This window comes from Myxocyprinus asiaticus, chromosome 38 (assembly GCF_019703515.2).
Source record: "Myxocyprinus asiaticus isolate MX2 ecotype Aquarium Trade chromosome 38, UBuf_Myxa_2, whole genome shotgun sequence".
Classification (NCBI taxonomy): domain Eukaryota; kingdom Metazoa; phylum Chordata; class Actinopteri; order Cypriniformes; family Catostomidae; genus Myxocyprinus; species Myxocyprinus asiaticus.
Genome location: NC_059381.1, coordinates 3,691,710 through 3,712,471, shown reverse-complemented (window position 1 = coordinate 3,712,471; position 20,762 = coordinate 3,691,710). Strand labels below are relative to the sequence as shown.

The following is a 20,762-nucleotide window of genomic DNA, read 5'->3' as shown; positions in this document are numbered from 1 at the left end:
GGTTCACACAGCTGCTGTCACAGACTGTCACTCAAGCCGAGTCCATCACAGCAGCATCAAGCTCTTCAATGTGAAACACTTTCTTTGCTCCGCACAGTGAAAAATTTATATTTTCGTCATGCAGTGCCTTCTTTTAACAAGACAAGTGGATATTTTGAGATTAAAATTGAAGCTCCAACTTAAGGCAGCACGCTGAGGTAAGTTGTGGCTCTAATGCTAACTTGGGCTTTTCTGTGTAATGTGATGGCCATTTTCAGGGTGATTCTGTAACTGGGCTCTTATGGCAGTTTTTAAGTGTACATATTTAAATCAGTGCAGCAATATATCAGTGCGCTTTGTCTCGTGTCCCGCATGTAATTACGTATTTACGCATTTACCCCGCGCCCTCGTGGGGATACTGGAGACTATCGCGGCTACTTCGGGATGATTAACTGTATACATCCAAGTTCAGGGTAAATAAATGCCTTTTGCTCTGCCATTCGCATTATTGACAACTGGAGCACGAACAGACAGCATTTCTGCACGTGCAAAGCAAAGGGCGCGCGTGAGAGATGTGCACTGCGGGCGCGAGGCGATCGTATGGCTTAGAGAGTGGCTGTGTCTGAAATGGTTCACTAATTCACTATTTCCTATATAGTAAATGGCAGTTAGTGCACTATATCTCAACAGTGAGTGAACGAAATGAGTGAGTGAATTCGGATGCTGACGTATACACAGAGCGTCGGTGCTCTGGCGCCCTCATCTGACTATAAACAGCACCAAAGTTATCATAACCTGCATGTTATAACTGAATATTTAAATCATCTACAGAATTATCATTTCCACTGTGTGCAGTCTCCTGAGTTAAAATAATCTCACCTCAGTGAATTATTTAGTAAATAAAGAATTCTTCAGCTTAATGCCAAAATTCTGTATAAATACAAATAAATAGTACCTCTCTTCTTATTGACAAATTCATCCAGATCTGACAAGAGCCCTTAAAGGGATAGTTCACCCAAAAATTAAAATCTCATTATTTACTCACCCTCATGCCATCACAGATGTGTTTGACTTTCTTTCATCTGCTGAATACAAATGAAGATTTTTAGAAAAATTTCTCAGCTCTTTTTATTCCATACAATGCAAGTGAATGGGTGCCAACATTTTAAAGCTAAAAAAATTACATAAATCAGCATAAAAGTAATCCATAAGACTCCAGTGGTTAAATCAATATCTTCAGAAGCGATGTGATAGGTTAATGATGACAGAATTTACATTAATAATAATAATAATAATTCTGTAATACATGTTCAATGTGTATTATGTAATGGAATATATGGGAGTTAACGTCCATTATGTCATTTGTGAAAGTAACGAGTTACTCACTACTTGAGTATTCTTTTAATTGGATACTTTCTTACTCTTACTCAAGTAATTATTTGTGTTAGTACTTTTACTTCTACCTGAGTAAACTTGTACTTGAACTTTTACTTGTGTACAGTTTTTGGCTATTCTACCTCTGCATGAATCTGCTATATCCACAACATTAACTAAAAAGTAGCTAATACTTCAGTATATTCATTATATGCAGAACTCAGGTTTTCAGGACAGTTTTCTCAATTTGTTTAATTTTACATATTAAACATATTATTCTTAAATATGTTTGATACGTGTTTAAAAAATTGTAAGCATTTTATATTTTTCAAAATATCTGAATATTTGGTTGAAATTTGGTCTTTTACATTTCGTTACATGTTTTTGTCATTGTGGCAGACTCTGCCTTCCCCACCAAGGAGGAAGCGGGAACCGGAGTGAACAATCAACAGAACTTTAATTTCAAACTCAAATTTAAACAGTACAACGAAACATAGACGTGCACACACACAGACACGTGCATCTCTCTCTCGCTCTCTCGAACTGGTGTCTCCGGCTCGTACTTATCCCCCTACCCCCGGCTGATTAGGACGATTTAGCACTGGGCATGCGTCCCCACAGCCCGGCCACACCCTCCTCCTCATCACACTCCTCCACCACCCAATTCAGGCTGGGGAAACCTCCGGCTTGATGTACTCCCCTCCCTTCCTGGAGTGGAGGTGTTACCCACTCGGCCGTCCTTCTGCCGGCAGGTCTTCCCCGCCTCTTTGGACCCTGGGAGAGATGAGGGGAGGGAGAGTGGAGAGGGAAAGAGCGAGGGGGAGAGACAGAGAGAGAGAGGATATAAAGAGAGAAAAAAGAAACATTCTGGTCCCCAACCACGCCGCCATTCGGTCCTCGGCCAGCTGGGCAGTGGTCCTCTGCGCCGCCCGGCGATGGCACTGGACCTCGTCTCCTGGAGGATGGCAGCAAACTCCTCCACCTCCTGGCAGACGTCAGCGAGTTCCCCCGCCCCCTGGCGGATGGCAGCGGCTCCTGCGCCCTCTAGCGACCGGCAGCAGCTCCTCCGCTTCCTGGAGTACGGCAGCGAGCTCCCCCACCCCCGGTGGATGGCAGCGGCTCCTTCGTCTCCTGGCGGATGGCAGCGGGCTCCTCCGCCTTCGGGTGAACCACTCCAGTACCACCGTATCATACCTCATCGGCATCGCGACCCTCCCCCAGCGGCAATGTCTTTTCTGACGTCATGTCTTCCTCCTATCCCAGGTTTCGGCACCACTGTGGCAGACTCTGCCTTCCCTACCAAGGAGGAAGCAGGAACCGGAGTGGACAATCAACAGAACTTTAATTTCAAGCTCAAATTTAAACAGTACAACGAAACATAGATGGACACTCACAGACACGTGCGTCTCTCTCTCTCGAACTGGCATCTCCGGCTCGTCCTTATCCCCCTCCCGGCTGATTAGGATGATTCAGTGCCGGACGTGCATCCTTATGGCCCAGCCACTCCCTCCTCCACGTCGCAGTCATTCTGCACATTATCGTTGACTAAAATTGTAGTCCAAATAAAACCAACTAAAATTACTAAATATGATGATGAAATATTGACTAATTTAAAGAGCAATTTCATCAAAAGACAAAAATTTTGACTAAAAGTAAAAATAAAAAGAACTGTTAAAACGACTACTGTCAATGGCATGAGTCTGGGCCGGGATTACCTGTTTAATATTGTTTGTGAAATGTGTATGAAAACATTATTTCTTCAATTCCATTTAGTGATGCTAACAGACATCTCAACACAGAAGTAATTATTTTTGGTTTGCATTTTGCATTAGATGATGTGCAATCTATCCCATGATATCATTGCGTTAAGTGACTCTACAGAGTCATGGCAATTATTATTCATAAACCGTTTGGAACAACACATCTAATCAGATTGCATTGTGCATTGTTATAAAGCAAACAGATGCTAGTTTCAGTTATTTAATCTCTAGTGTTGAGGTATAGTATCATAACCAATAACCATTACAACTACCAGGACACCCACAAATGATTTGAAATAATGATCAAGTCATTACTTGAACTGATCTGCTGTTATGATATAACAGTTGCACTGGGGTCTATTACTGGTCCAGTCCGTAATTACAGTGATTGACAGGCTGTTAAAAATAACACTTATGGGCATACTCTAAGGTTCGATTTAACAAACCTTTGTTTTAGCCACAGACTTAATTCTCATAGCAAGCTAGCAACTGTGTTGTGTCTTTAAAGTTTCATTGTAAGTCACTTGTTATTTGCGTTGACAGGCCTCGAGACCTCATAAGTAAAATATTGTGGTATCTATTAACCAAAAATTACAGATAGGACCACTTAAGTACTTATACTATGGGAATACTATGGTATATAAATATGGTAAACATTCAGTATATGGTATTACTACTGTTATCAATGCGTCATGGTACTGCCATAGTGTCAGATATAAAACAGCATTAGAAACATAGAACATGAACGGTTCTATCGAGACTCTGAATCTTCACACAAGATCACAAAGACCGTTGCTGTCATTTGTAAGAGTGTTTTTGTGTGTAACTCGCTGTTTAATGAGACAAATGGTGTTTCAGAAAGAAAGAGAGTTGCTCATGGCAAGTATGGGTGTGAGTTTGTGCGTCAGATCACACTCAAATGTAAATTAGAGCTGTAGTGTTTATGATGCATACATGAATACTGTGAGTACGTCCATATTGTAGGATTTATGGATTGTCATTTCTGCACTCAGAGAGCCTTCAGACAACTGTATTAAGATATACTACATTGCACTTGAGTTTCACTTATATTATAAAACGTGACTGCACACACTTACTCATACTGTCACACACACACTGTTTGGTACAATGTACCTGTTTCAATACGTTCGGCTGCTGAGGTTGCAAATAGCTTTGATAAATGTGACAAACGTTTAGTTGCATTTAAAGACACACACATACACAAAACTGAACTGATACAGTAGAATCCTGACATGTGCAGTTCTACGTGACAGTGAGTGACATAATGTGTGTTAGAGAGAGAAAAAGAGACAACACACTTTCACAGATACACAAACAGGTTTTGTATTGTCTAAAAATGTATTTCTTTATTACAGAAAAATACCTCTACCCTGTGCTATTCTCAAATATCATCATGAAGATTGTTATGTTATTATAGAATGTAAATATATAGGGTTGGGAGGGTTACTTTTAAAATGTATTCCACTACAGATTACAGAATGCATGCTTCAAAATGTGATTTGTAATGTATTCCGTTAGATTACTCATTGTCAGTAATGTAATCTAAATACTTTGGATTACTTTTTCGGCACTGGAAGATTTTTTCACTTGTTTTTGATTATAAACAAGTGAAAAATGTGAAAAGGAAATCTGCCATTAAAGTAAAGCAAAATACACTTATATAAAAACTACATGTTCTGAAAAATACTAACAATATTATGCATTGTAGAAATTTTTTTTTTATGGATTTATTTGATTTGTTTACAGGAAAAAAATACAAAAAATCTTGCAGTACATCTTTGCACTAATATCGAGGGTCTTACCCGAGGGAACAAAAAGATAAAATGTGGATTTTCCTGATAGAATTCATTATAAAATATCCTCGCGACTCAAAACAGGTGCATCTAATGGCTAGAAATGCATTTATTTATTTTTTTTATCCCCTTTTCTCCCAATTTGGAATGCCCAATTCCCACTACTTAGTAGGTCCTTGTGGTGGCGCGGTTACTCACCTCAATCCGGGTGGTGGAGGACAAGTCTCAGTTGCCTCCGTTTCTGAGTCAGTCAATCTGTGCATCTTATCACGTGGCTCGTTGTGCATGACACCGCGGAGACTCACAGCATGTGGAGGCTCATGCTACTCTCCGCGATCCACGCACAACTCACCACACGCCCCATTGAGAGTGAGAACCACTAATCGTGACCACAAGGAGGTTACCCCATGTGACTCTACCCTCCCTAGCAACCGGGCCAATTTGGTTGCTTAGGAGACCTGGTTGGAGTCACTCAGCACACCCTGGATTCGAACTCGCGACTCCAGGGGTGGTAGTCAGCATCAATACTCGCTGAGATACCCAGGCCCCCAGAAATGCAATTTTCCTTGACTTTCAAATGGCACACAAGGAACTATTTCTGATGTTTTAAACTTACTTCAAAATCCCACAGTGTAACAACAACATCTTCTTCTGATTATTGGTGGATTCTGTTCATAGAATGAGGCAGAAAATCTATTATTTGTTGCTTTCTTTATGATGCTACAGGCTACATTAGTTAGTACGTCTCATATAAGCGTCCTTTATTCTTGCAAAAATACTCAAACCGTATAGCCTGTAATCATGTATTTTATTTGTACTGTATTTATGTTTCATCTGTTGGAGTGTTTTTAACTCATTTTCATTGCTATAGATCCTCAATGGTGTCAGATATACCTTTTCACCCATAACTGTATGAGAGTGCCCTCTGTCTGCTCATATGAATATGAACACATCAAAAGGAAAGTGTTACTGCACTGTTCAAACGCTCCTCAGATATCTTCACTTATGAATGTTTTCCAGCTGAATAGACTAAATATAAATTAAACAAATGACAATAAAATGCAAAGTAATCTCTTCAGTAATCAAAATACCTTTTGAATGTAACTGTATTCTGATTACCAACTATATAAATTGTAACTGTAGTGGAATACAGTTACTCATATATAGTATTTTACTCCCCAACCCTGTATATTACAGGGTCACTATGTTTGATTGCTCATATCTTAAAAATACATAAAGGCGTTTGGATGATTTTTGGCGTATTTCTCAGACTTTTTGTAAACAACAACATTACATCGCTGTGATGTCATCATGAGCAACAACTTGCTACAAATAAATAAATAAGTAAATAATTTGGCCCAAAAATAAAAAACAGTAGCTAGCTGTTGCTCAGGATGATGTCAGAGTGACATAATTTTGTTGTTTACAAAAAGTTGGAGAAGTACGCCAAAAATCGTGCAAACGCCTTTATGCGTTTTTAAGATATGAGCAATCCAGAGGTGGGTAGAGTAGCCAAAATCTTTACTCAAGTAAAAGTACAATTACTTTATAAAATAAAAATTACTCAAGTAGAAGTAAAAGTAGTAATGTTAAAAATTACTCGGGTAAGAGTAAGAAAGTATCCAATTAAAAGAATGCTCAAGTAGCGAGTAACTAGTTACTTCTACATATAACATAATCGACATTTATGCCCCAATATTCCATTCCATAATACACATTTAACATTTATTACACAATAATAATACTACTAATAATAATCATTCTTCATCATCTTATTATTATTATTATTACCATTATTATTATTATTATTATTATTATTATTAATAATGGAAATTGTCATCATACACCCTTATGTTGTTTCAAACCATATGACGTTCTTTCTTCCATGGATCACAATTAAATAGATGGCAGTCAGAATGTTAGCCTTAGTCTCCATTTACTTTCACTGCATGTTTTTTTCCCTCCATATTTTCAAAGGGAACGGTGACTGAGACTGTTAGTCGCTAACATTCTGTCTAACATTTTGGGTTCCACAAAATACAGAAAGTCACACGGGTTTGGAACAACATGATGGTGGGGAAATTATGACATTAATTTATGCTGAACTGGGGGCCTGGGTAGCACAGCGAGTAAAGACACTGACTACCTCCCCTGGAGTCATGAGTTCAAATCCAGGGTGTGCTGAGTGACTCCAGCCAGGTCTCCTAAGCAATCAAATTGGCCCGGTTGCTAGGGAGGGTAGAGTCACATGGGGTAACCTCCTTGTGGTCACTATTATGTGGTTCTCGCTCTCGGTGGGGCACGTGGTGAGTTGTGCATGGATGCCGCGGAGAATAGCGTGAAGCCTCCACACGTGCTATGTCTCCGTGGTAATGCGCTCAACGAGCCACGTGATAAGATGTGTGGATTGACGGTCATTCATCCTCCGCCTCCCGGATTGAGGCGAGTCACTACGCCACCATGAGGACTTAGAGCACATTGGGAATTGGGCATTCCAAATTGGGGAGAAAAGTGGGAGGAAAAAAAATTATGCTGAACTATTACTTTAAGGACACTTGTCAGATTTGGACAAATCTGTCAGTTAGAAGATAAGTTTGGAAACCAGTTTCTATAGTAATCATTATGGTGGAAAAACCTGAACAATGTCCGACAGGCCCAATAATATACGTAATGCTGAATAAAATGAAGCAAGTTCATGCTTTATTAATGCCTACTGTCGCTATTTCAAAAGTCCTGTCGCTTTTTAAAGTCCTAATTGGATCTTAGTTTAGTGTAGTTACAGTATTTTCAGTGTCGAAAGAATTTAGATCATTAGTTCTGTACACTAAGGGTAAACTGCACCTCATCTCTGTGTTTGAAAGTGTATTAGGCTTATTTAAGTTCAGAGCTTGTTTTCTGTTGTCCATAAGAAAAATGCGGCGCATATGTCAAACGCAGGAATGCCGTGCACACGTAGACATACTGTCAGCTCGCTTTTCAGAAGTCAAACACGCAATCGGCAGAGCTAAATACATTTATATTTAACGTGGATATTTACATGAATTTATACAGTAGGAACTTATATATTGCAGCACTGATATAAAATGTACACTTATAAACTGAGGTCATAAGTGCCCATAGTTACAGAATCACCCTAAAAATGACCATGACACAGACAAGCCCACGTTATCCTTGTCGCCAACACTTATCTTGAAATAGCCGCTTGTCTTAGTGTGAAATGAAGGCATTGCGTGATGAAAGAAAGTGTTTGTTTTGAGCGCGTGCTGCAGCTGCAGTGATGAGCTCGACTCGAGTGACAGAGCGCAGCTGTAAAGTTCTGCTGAAGTATAAGTCCCATTCAAAAATCTCTTAATAAATTACGCATTTATTTACACTTAAAATTAAATGAAAACCAGTAATGTAATGACAGAAATGTCGCCCATTGTAACGAAGTAAATTTACATTTCGTTAGAAATTTACTGGAGTAAGAGTAAAGAGTACCCACTATTAAATATACTCATAAAAGTACAACTGAGTAAATGTAGCACGTTACTACCCACCTCTGGAGCAATCAAACATAGTGACCCCGTTTTTTTGGGCCACTTTGTATATCAGGGATGTATCTATTACCATCCTGGTTAGCCGTTTCCTGTAGTATTTAGTCCTAAATAGAGCCATTTAAACACACTGATGCACAAACACACCCTTGGTAACACAATCTGATGATCAATAAGTTATTCTTAGGCTGAGACTGGGTAAGATAAGGCTGACCGCTCTGTATCGATCACAACAAGTGTGTGTGTGTGTGTGCGTGTGTGTGTGTGTTGTCTTTCCTGAAGTAGGCAGGTCATATGTGCATACTGTATGTATACTGGTGAGAGTATTTTGTGTGAATACTGTGTCTTTGTGTGCATATTAAAGACGTCAGAACTAAAATATAATTTTTCTCTCAAGGAATTTCCAGGTTTTCCACATGGAGTGTGTGAACATCTCGAGTTTGTGAGGTTGATACAGTAATTAAAGCTCTGGAGTAACAGACTGGATGTGATACAGCGCTATCTTGCACACATACACACACACACACACACACACACACTCACAAACACTCATACACACATGAGATATGAAGTGAGAGCATACGTGCAGGGATGAGAGTGTTAAACTGAGAATGGAAGAGACAGAGTAAAAGAAAAATGCAGATTGAAACAGAGACAATATGCCGAAATCTGATCACTGGTGCAATCTAAACCAGGAAGTGCATCCATTTCCTCAAATCCTGAAGTGATTTTTTCCCAATTAGTTTGAATCAGAGACCTTCCTGTAGGTTAATATAACCAATTATTGCGTCATGATTTGTGTAAATATGGTGGTATACTTATTGTTTCCATGCCGATCTGTAAAACTCAGACTAACCAATCAAAGCACCCCGCTCTCGTAGAATCACGTTACTGTACCTGCAGTATCTATTTTGTTAAATTATTTTTTATGTGGCACGTTATACATGTGTCGCAGCACTTTCCAGGTGAAATGAACACTAGAGGAGCTACAGCAACAATGACTGTTTTTCACTTTCACACAAATCACAAAACTGCATATTATCAGTTCATAAACACCTACTTTTCCCTCTGTTCCTCACAGAATGCTATCTTATGACATCTAAACACTTCGACATCTAAACACTAAACTATAGCACTGATAGAGCGTTGCACTTGTTATGTAAAGGTAAAAGAGTACGAGACCTGAAGAGCACGCGAGTCGAAACGTGAGCCTAAAGTGTCATAAGCCTAGTTTCCATCCATTTTTTGCACTATTTTGTTATCGACAAAGTGAAAATGCGTAAAACAAATTTTGCGATATTTGCCGTCTTCTGCCTGTTTCCGTTCAAATTCCCCTTTTGTCGATAAAAATGGTGTGCGTGATGACGTCATGCCTAAAAAAACATTTTGTCGCATACGTTTTGGTTTATCGCAAAAGAAATCTGCCCTTAAGCTGTTTCCATACAGAAATCATTTGTTTATCGTTAATTCGCCTCCCAGATGTCCCTAATTTTTTCCTCCAAAGTTTTGGTAAAATGGGGAGAGTATTTGAGACAGTTCATTGAAATTAGCCAGCTTACTGTCATTTTAATTTCACAAAAGCAATCAGAAGAGGAGGAATTGCAATCAAAAGGGAGCAGTTGTCCTTCTGATAGGACTGTAATATTGGTCCTGATGTCAAGTAGTGGGGGAAAATTTCAGTCTCAGTGTAAGGACCATTCATCAATGTGTATATGCTGTGTGCACAGCTATTAAAGAAAAAAATTATGCGGTTTACATATGATACATTCCTGATATTCAATAGGCTATTTTGAACAATCATCTAAAGCATCGCCATCACAACTGCATTTAGTCCCACATATTTGTCCAGCAACTTATTGACCAACTGAACTTGATTGTCATCTCAAATAAATTTTAGTGCCATAATGCAATTTACATTTTCTGAAGAAGCTCAGCAAATGCGATCCGAGGTAAAGAGGGTTAGAGTTAAAATATTTAAATGTTTTAAAATGTTCAAAAGCTGGTTTTCTGAAAGTGAACTTAGCATTGGACAAATAGATCCGACAGTTTATAGTCTTTGCAGAAGATTCTGATAATGTAATTCAGCCTGTCACGTATTCCCTGTGTTTCTGCTTAGACTTTTATTTTGAAATTCTTGTTTACCGGTCAATGGCGTCTGCCCGTTTACCGCATGTCTCTGCTTGTACGATAACTTATGGACAAAGCTGAGCTTTATCCCAAAGTTATCTACTAGCCAAAAGTGTGTGCGAGAATGTTGTGAGGGGTTGCGTGTGTATGTGTGTGTGTGTGTGTGTGTGTGTGTGTGTGTGGTTAGTATGAGATAGAGAGAGAATAAAGTGACGGCACCAAAGCTGGTTTCGCGATCATGGGAGAGAAAGCAGCTGTTAGTTTATCACTCAGAGGCGCAATGGCGGAAATACACAACAGTCCAATGTGGTTGGACTACAACACGGCAGATCTCATTCGTGATAACAGTACATTACAGTAATATCTTGAGTATTATTAGCAGCAATGTGCGAACTCGGCGGTCCGTAAACTGTATAAGCAATAACCTTGATACACAAGAATAACACACTATAATATTCTATCTCTGCCCAGACGTAAACCTCTCACTTGAATCGTATGAGGACGCAGACGAATGTGTGTTGATCCGTCCTTTAACTCCGACTCAGTTCCTCGAGGCTCGGGTGATGACAGGAGGCCGTTTCCTCGCTCTGCCGGCGGGCGGTACAGCTGCTGATTCTCGGCGGGCTGGCGGAGAAATCAGCAACGTCGACTTGATTGAAGAGGGAAGAGAAATCTTTTCTCTTCACTTCTGCAGGAAAACGGATGAAGATGCGGATTGCTCGGCGGTCTCCTTTGGATCCGTTAGAGTGTTCGGTGGAACACAGAGTAATCTCAACTTGTCCAGCGAGATGGAGATTGTATGGCCACAGTTTCAAGTCAGACGTTACTTCCTTGTGCCATGAGGCTACACCTGAGAGCAGCGATGAGCTGCGTCTTCACATGACGAGCAAAGTTGCTGGAAGCAAATCCCGGAAGCATCTCAGAGGTATTTCTACTCCTGATGACGTCATGGTTGAGGGGCGTTCTGTCGTGTGCCTCATCCAATAGGAGCTGAGAGTTCAATCCTTTAGTGAGCAAGGCTTCATGGGATTTGTAGTCTGTTTTGGACTCCCTTTGTTTGATTTTGGCACGGTTTTTATCAGTAAGATTTATGACGGAGTGAGTGGGCCTCAGTTAGGTTTTACGACTGTGTTAGGCCTGCCTTTGTCTTCTATCTGAATACATGAGGCCCAACAGCGTGATATACACACTCACCAGAATAAACGAGGAAAACTCCCACGGCGAGTAGAAAGGCTTACAGTTAATAAAGAGCACTTCCAAATTAGGACAGCACATCCTCCTTAACGTTGTTACATCTGTACACCAGCTTTCATTGATATAAAAGCATGTTCCACCGCCTCTCGTTTTCCCCGTTAACTCCGCGATGTGATCCGCTCTGAACAGCTGGAAGCCCGGCAGATGTAACGCACTGTCCAGAATGGCTTCACTCAGCCAGGTTTCTTTGAAGCACAAGGCAGCAGAGGTTGAAAAGTCCTTGTTTGTGCAGGTGAGGAGATGTAGTTCGTTTGTTTTGTTAGGAAGAGAGCAGAGATTCGCTAGATGAATGCTTGGCAGCGTTGTTCTAAAGCCCCGCTGACGGAGTTTGACCAGCGTACCGGCTCGTCTTCCTCGCCCGCGTCTCCTGAAAAACAAAGCCGCGCCTACAACTAAAATGTCTAGCAAAACGTCTGACTATTCAAAAACCGGGAAAAGACTGTCTGGTATAAGCTGTTGAATGTTCAGCAGTTCATCTCTGGTAAAACTGACTGGAAAAAGATGACTAAACACAGGACAAACAAACAAAAACAACAAAACAATAGGAGCGCTCCACACCGAGGCGGCCGTCTGCGGCGCCATCATGCCGCAATTAATTGCCATTAATTAGTGGCAATAAATTAGAAGAACAGAAATATGTACTTATGTTCTTTTGTGCATTTACTGCGTCCTTGTTGAAAGTCTGGCATATTTCTATGACAGTGACACGCTGCTTTTATATGCTTGGAAAATGTGGTTCTCGTCAGGATTTGGATTTACGCTAAAATATAATCACAATAATGAAGTGGTCGAAAAAAATCTTACCAAACCAAACATTTTACTCTGTCCAACTTCTTCCACCGGCCCCTTTGTGAAAGCTTTGATAATTATAAAGTGACTTAAAAATCACTTTATGGCAGGTGGAAAAAATGTCAATACAAATTCGATCACTAAAATTGCACTTAGAATTAGCGATCTCACTTGGATAAGACGTTGCACACAGCTGCGCTTTGCGCACTCGTGAAATTTTTTCCAGCTTTGCGTTGTTAATGTTAGAGAATGTCTTCTCTGTGCAAAAAAATCTTGCTGGGCTTAAATTGCCAGGCATAAGAAATTCCATGTTTGAAGAATTGCCATTGAGGATCAACCCATCTGCACAATAAAGTTCATACAGTGCATGAAGTCTGCGGTGTTTCCTCTGTTAACAAATGTTTCTTTTTGATGTAAGTGGGTTTTAGTCACGAGTACTGAAATATTTAAAGTCCCAACACTTAATGCAACCCTAATATTCTATACTGTATGTGAAGTACAACGTATATGTGAGAGTGGAGTGTGACAGCAAAGGGTCAGCAATGAATAATCTGTGCTCTCAAAGCTCTGGAGGGCTGTCTGGTGTCAGTACATGAGGGATGCAGCTGCTATAGGCGTAACACTGTGTGACTTTGTGAAAAGCCGGGATGTCTGTCTCTCCGAGTTATAACTATACCACCATGTCCTCTTCCCCTCCCGAAGGACATCAGAAGAGAGAGTTGAGATTGTGTTAACTGTATGTGGTCGACCCCCAGAGAGACTGAATTAAAGAATTCTCACAGGAGGTGTGTTCGGTAAAAGAGTGATATCAGACCAGATTCCAAAAGACACGGACAGATAGAGTTGTGAAGGGAAACAGTGAAAAAAGATGTTAAAATTCAGACCATGAGAAAGATTCAGCAGAAACACAATCCATGACAGCACTGCAAAATCTAGAGACATTTTGATAGAAAAGTTTAGACTGCTCAATATAAGTCTTATAAAAGTCACCATAGCAATGTTAATCTGTACACCTCCAGGTTCAATACAATACAGCTCAATCGACAGCATTTGTGGCATAGTGTTGATAACCACAAAAAATATTTAGACTCGTCCGTCCTTTTCTTTTTAAAAAGCAAAAATGGAGGTGTAAGGGGGTTCAGTGGAAAAGAGGAGGCGAGAACCGGCTTGACAACTTAAATAATAATTTAATAAACATTTTTATTTAACTTCCTCGACCTGGGAGGAGACAGGAGGGGAAAAACAACAAAACAAAATGGCAAGGGAAAGGTCAACACGGAGCGACACAGAGAGAGAGAGAGGAGAGACAGAAAAAGAAACTCACCGGTTCTCTGATGCGCCATCGGGTGGTCCTCGATCACTACTCCACCCTCTCAGGCGGACTGCAGCCGCTCCTCCCCGGGCAGACCGGAGTCAGACCTCCGACCCCCAGCGGACAGAACGCCCCTCCGCGTTCCCGGCGTCCTGTGGGGACACTCCTCCGCCCCTGGCAGCGGCCCTACCACTCCAGGCGGTCGGGGAGTCGCTTCCCTCCTCCCCCCGCGGACGGCGGTCTTCTCTCGACCCCTCCGCGTTCCCGGGGGATGGCAGGGCACTCCTCCGCCCCCGGCAGCGGCTCCCTCGCTCCAGGCGGTCGGGGAGTCCCGTCCCCACTCGCCTCGTGGACGACGGCCGTTCCCCACGTCCGGGTGGTCGGGCTACTCCGTCCCCCGTCGGACGGCAGCGGCGCTCCCCTGGGTGGACGGCAGTGTCGAAGACTCTGCGACGGGAATCCCTCCTCCTTCCCGGGTTTCGGCACCAGTGTAAAAGAGGAGGCGAGAAGCAGCTTTCCTTCTTAGGGTGAGGCTTTATTATTCCCTCTTCACAACACCGATACACAGTCTTTCCTAAAACACTAAGCTAAACACTATCACACACTGTTTCACAAGTAAACTTTCATATTCCAAAATCTTGGTTCTGGCTCGGCTTTTTCGTGTCCAGTCTCTCTCTCGAACTGTCGTCCCCGGCCGCCTTTATCCCTCGCGCGCCCCATCAGGCTGATTGGGGACCGGGTGTGTCTCATTCCAGCCCGGCCCCGCCCTCCTCGGCTCTACAGGAGGTTACAGTGAGGCACTTGCAATGGGAGTGAATGGGGCCAATTTTTTGAGGGTTTAAAGGCAGAAATGTAACGTTTATAATTTTATAAACGCACTTACATTAATTCTTCTGTTAAAACTAGTGTATTATGTGAGCTGTAAAGTAAAAAAAGGGGTTTGTTGACATTGCAACGTCATGGCGACTGAGTTGTAAAATTGGCTATAACTTTACATAGAAAAGGTTAGTAAGTGATTTTATCACATTAAATCATGTTAACACACTTATTGTTTATGTCTTGTAGCTAAACTTTTGAAACAGTGAGTATTTTAACTTTAAGGATTGGCCTCATTCACTTCCTTTGTAAGTGTCTCACTGTAACCCACATTTTTGCAGTGCGTTTTTTTAAAGAAAAGGACCATGTTTAACCATGCACCACCACAATGTCGATCTACAGTAGTGAAGTTTTTACCTCATTTTGGAGATTTCCATGTGGCCTCTGTGATCCTGTCACGGTCCTGTCACTCTGTCGGTCTGGGTATTGGTCTGACAGGACCGTGGCATTATCCACCCATGTCTGTCTTTGTGTGAGCGCGCAGTCTCGGTTTTATTCCCTGCCGCGTGCTCTTCTTTTGTTTTTGTGTCTGTTGTTTTTCATGTCTGGAGTGTGGTGTCTGGGTCCTGACTTCCTGTCTAGTTTGGTTCCGGTCTGTGTTGAGACCCAGACATTCATACTCCTCATCTGTCTGTTATTGACGTGGGTGCACTGCGCTTGTGTCATCTAGGCTGCATGCACTTGCGTTAATAATCTATGTCGGTCTTTGTGTCTGTCTCTCACGCCCAGGTCACGAGCTGTCTTCTTGTTTGTGCTGAGGTTCGGTCACTTTGTTTGTCGATTGGCATGAGTGTATATCGCCTCATTGGCTTGGCGATGCGCGCTCATGCCATTCAGATGTTTTGCCTTCTTGCGAGAACACGCAGTTTTGTTATTGTTTCTGTATCGCCGCGTGCTTCTCTGTCTTACGTCACTCCCTGCCTCCTTGTTTGCTCATTATTGTTTCATTAGTAACACCTGCCCTATATTAACCTGCTTGATTTATCTTCCTATTTTAGTGTCCTCATGTGTGCTGTCCAGTGCCAGTTCGTCTTGCTCTCCAGTTAGTCCTGTATGTTTTTCCTAGTGCTCCTGTCGTTCCTGATCCCTGTTCCTGGTCTTGGTCCGGTCAGTCCTGATTCCTTGTTCCCTTCTTCCCCAGCCTGAATTACCCTTTTGTCCCCTTCGGGGTTGTTTATGTTTTCCCCCTCATGGGAGTTTGTTTGGTAAATAAGGTATTTTGTTTTTTTATCTCTGCGTTTGGGTCCTCAACTCTGCAACACACATGACAAAACGAATTGGCCAGCATGGACCCAACAGAGAGATTTTTTTTTCCCCCACAAAGACTGGTCGTCAGTGGCTGCGCGGGGTATGGCAGGAGAACAGGTCCGTGTGGGGGTATGCCCTAGAGTTTCTATTGTTTTCCTTGGGTCTGGGATACAGCCAGACCTGCCTCATCGATCTTTTCTGGGCAGGTCTGAATGAACCAATTAGATCTTGTGTCCCAGATCAAAATGGAGATTTTCTCGAGGCAGTCAGGCAAGTTATGAAGTGGGAGGAGCTTATTTCAGCCTGTGCCACGGAGAATTTCCATTCCTCATCCCAACCTGAGGAAGAGGGCACCCCCCACACGGAAAAGGACGCCTCGCCCGAGCCCGCTGCTGCAGACCACCAGGAGGCGGAGGCTGCGTCAGCAGAAGTGCCGCTCACCGTCCGGAAGAGGAGGAAGAGAAAAGTACCTACTCCTCAGGTGTCCACGGCCACGGAGGCCATTCCCCTACTGCTGTCACCTGCCCCTCAGGCACCCACGCCTGCCACAGCCAATGAGCCAAAACCCACGCCTGCCACGGCCAGCAAGCTAGCGCCCATGCCTGCTACGGTCAACGAGCCTGTTCCTGAAGCCTCGTCCATCCCAGAACCAGCGTCTGATGTCTTGTCCATCCCAGAGCCAGCGTCTGATGTCTTGTCCGTCCCAGAGCCAATGCTTGAAGCCTCAGCCGTCCCAGTGCCAGCGTCCCCGGTCATGACGGCCGCTCCCACATCAGTGCTCCCGGCCATCCAGAAGAGGAGGAGGAGGAGAAGGGCTCCTGTTCCCCAGTCGCTGCCAGCAGTCCCGGCCACGGAGGCAAATTATGCAGTCGAGTCGGTATTCCTACACTCTCAGACTACTTATATATTTAAATATCTGAATATTTTGCAATAAAATCTAAATATATTGTTTCTATACTTACAATAAACACCTTTAATCAAGTTTTATATTTTTCCATAATTTTTAATTCGGTTATGTAATTTGCAATGATTCATGGAATTCACTCATTAGACAGTCTTGTACCTTTGCTTTTTTGTTCGATTTTAAAATACTTTTTCATTCAAATCAAAGTTTGTGATGTTGTGATTCACCTCGGAGCTGGTTGGAAAAAACAAATGGGGAAAAATATGGAAAAATGTTAAGCAAAAATACTTCCATAACCAAGACGGTTAAAAAAGTGGGCAGGCACTGTTGTGCTCCATTACTTGCCTCTCTGGAATACTTGATTCTGATTGGTCAATCACTACTGTCAAATAGTTTTGACTGCTAAACTGTAATTTTGACTGCTGTCCCGGGCAACCAATTCCCTAAATAGCTGTGCCAGTTCCATGTCTCTCGTGTCACTCATTTTGGTCTTCAAATCAATATTTCATGTCTATTTATTTATTTATTTGGTAAGTAGCCATGTAATAAGTTGATCACCCTGTCTGGGTTGATTTTGCGATAACGAACCTCTGAATGTACATTCTCCCTAACTTATGTTTTACTGGTATACAAATAACCCAAAAAATTAAGTAAAGGGACAAAGATCTTCATCACTATTGGACTCGACTGTTTAATCTACAAATTAATTCTAAGAGATTTTAATATGTTTAAATGATTGAGAAATCAAAAAGTGCTTAGAGGAAATAATAAATAAGGATTTGGTGGTAAAAGAGAGACACAAAAAAGCAAAGCTGATGTGAAAAAAGCATTTCAGTACAGATGGAATGATTTATGCTCCCATATAGACGGCTGATTTGATAATCAGAGTGTACTTTTCCTCCGCTGCCTCTTAACTCAGTGTCAGCATTTTCCTCAAATCTTTTTCTCATCCTGCGTTTCTCCTCCTTTTTTCTTTTTTTCTTTATCTTTTTTAATGTCGTTATTTTCCTGAGGAAACTCCCTCAATATTTAGATGCACAACGTAAAACAAACAAACTAGCGAGGAGTTCCATAACTCTCTTTTTCCATCTCTGTCTCTGCATCCCTCTTTCTCTTTAGTAATTCCCATATTTACTCTGTTTATTTCTCAAGAGAACCACTTAGAAAGAGAGAGAGAGAGAGAGAGAGAGAGGTGCGAGGATGTCCTTGAAAAGAGTCTTTCACAGATGCTAAAAACATTAACATAAAATACTCAATGCTTTCACACTTTTCAGCACAATATTCCTTAAGATTTTAGCATTATCCACAGTGTATTGTTGCTACACAGCTACCATACACAGAACAGTGTTATTATACACTGTAACATTCACAGTCTAGAGTTTCTGAACACTTGTTACAATATTTAATACACTATTAATCTAAACGCTATTAAAAAAGTATAGTACTACTCTACTGTATATCCTCAATACAGTGTGACTGTATGTAATTTTTAATATTATTATTTCAACTTATATTTTGAAATAGACGTTGATTCTGTTACAGAGGAGAAATAAGCATTATAATATATAACTTCTTGGTTATCTCTGAATCTCATATGAATTTTTTAGACATAAGAAGATTATTAGATGTAATGTTATGGTGTTTTGTTATGTACTTATGCTGCCTTCACGTGCTGTCGGAATCGGAGTTTCCTCCTCGGAAGTTGCTCATGAACGCCCCTTCAAGTCATAATTACGACTGGGAAACTTTGAGATCATTTTGATACCCAAGTTTCCGAGTTGAGAGGAGACGTAAACATTCAACGTGGTGGAGGAAACATAGTTACAATTTCTCTAAATGCACCTACCATATTATCAGTTGCTGTTTCAGTCATATGCATTTACATATATCAATAATTTTTGATGATTATTGTACATTTTTACACAGAGAAAATAGCATGTATTTGACCAAAATTCAATTTTCGTCAGCCAGTCGGCTACCATGAATTACGGCGTCAAAATAAGAGTTCCCAAAGATGCATGAACGAACCTGGCGTCATCCATGTTTGCAACAACAAAAGACTTGAAAGAGACGTGCACATAATTACGACTTCAGAAGTGGGAAGTAGAATAATTTTGATTATCAAAATTTCAAAATTTTCATAAAAAATGAAAGCTGTATTAGAAATCAACATTTTTTAATTCTATCGTAATTTACTCACAACATGAGTGGAACAACTTGAGGATGAATAAGTGATAACAGAATTTTTATTTTTGTGTGAACTATCCCTTTAACCCTTATAATGTGTTCTGGTCATTTTGACCTGAACAATTTTTTTTTTTTTTCTTTAACATAATCCAATTGGAATAAAATTCCTTGACTTCATTCAAATATGGTATCTGAAAACACAAAAATGTTTTTTTACAATTTTCTTGACATTTTATTGGTTTTATTTCATTTTGTTACACTTGTTGTGTTCCCGGTCAAAAATGACCGGCCAATGGAAATAAATGGATTTGACTAAAAAATACAGTAATCATTCAGGAGCATCACAATCCTTTAGATGAGCACATATGTGCATGTGTGTGTCCTCGGACATGCACACACACACACACACACAATGTGTGCTGAGCACCCTTTTGTGCATCGTCTTTCCATGTACACTCTTTGAGGAGTATTTCAAGATCTTCTCATCATATTATGTTGTGTTTGGGCTCGTTTGAATCGGGATAGTCTGCTGTGAGTTACGATATGTCATTGTCTATGTTATATGTATGTTTCAGGAAGTAATAAGGAAAAAAGTGACAAAAAGACACTCCTGTTTATTATATTTATGTGTGTCTGTGGGAATTTCATACAGTAATACTCACTGCATTTTGACCTCTGAGTGAAACAAATTTGAAACTCATTGCTTTGTACTAATTGAGACCTTTACAGCTATATATTTTTTATGTTTTTACCAACTCTGAATATAATTGTTGAGAAAACAAATTCGCAAATTAAGAGAACAAAACAGTTCTTATTTGTCAGCCAATTAAAAAGTATTATTTAAGAATGGGTAGAATCAGCTATATGCATTGTAAAGTCCAGATTCTAAGCTTTAAAATTACACCTATTTAGTTCAGATCAAGCAAGTGGTTATTAATGTATTATGGAATTATTATTATTTTTTTATTTTTTTTCCGCAGGGAATGCCCCCAGTTCAATGAATCCTTCTATCAATAAAATGTTTTTTTTTTTGTTTTTTTTTTTAATATGTTTAAAAAAAAGAAGTACAAAACCTGTCATAATCACTAAAATAGAAATTGATTAAAAGATCTAATGCAATATCTTGGGATAATATATGCAATATTAGAGATTTATTAACAATCTTAGTTCGCGTGTCATTTTTTACCGGGAACACAAAAGTTGTTAGCACAAACAAACACAACACAAGGGTTAAGAAAAATATGCGCACTGAACTTCACCCTTCTGCTGTATTTCTCCTCTTCTGCTCCCCCATCTCGTTCTTTCTTAGCATGTTGAGGAGAATTTCCCTGAGTGTGTGTGTGTGTGTGTGTGTGTGTGTGTGTGTGCGCACAAGGCTGTGTTTTTTCTGTTTTTAATTTATTTATTAACTATACACACACTTGAAACCCCCAGATTCTGTGATAAATATCTACCTTGAATCTTTTATAGGGCTTACTCACAAACATGCATGCATACAAACAAACACACGTACACACAGAGAGTTTGAGTTCAGATACACAAGTCTTGCTGCAGTCTATGTAAATTATTCACTTTCTGGTATGCAGGAAGTTACTCGACGGA

The 20,762-nt window shown here is 40.7% G+C and overlaps 1 protein-coding gene across 2 annotated transcripts in view; it reads left to right on the top strand.

Moving 5' to 3' along the window:
• Positions 1–20,762, top strand: part of ntng2b (netrin g2b) — a 102,127-nt gene that overhangs the window by 27,939 nt on the left and 53,426 nt on the right. The gene's annotated exons all lie outside the window — the stretch shown is intronic.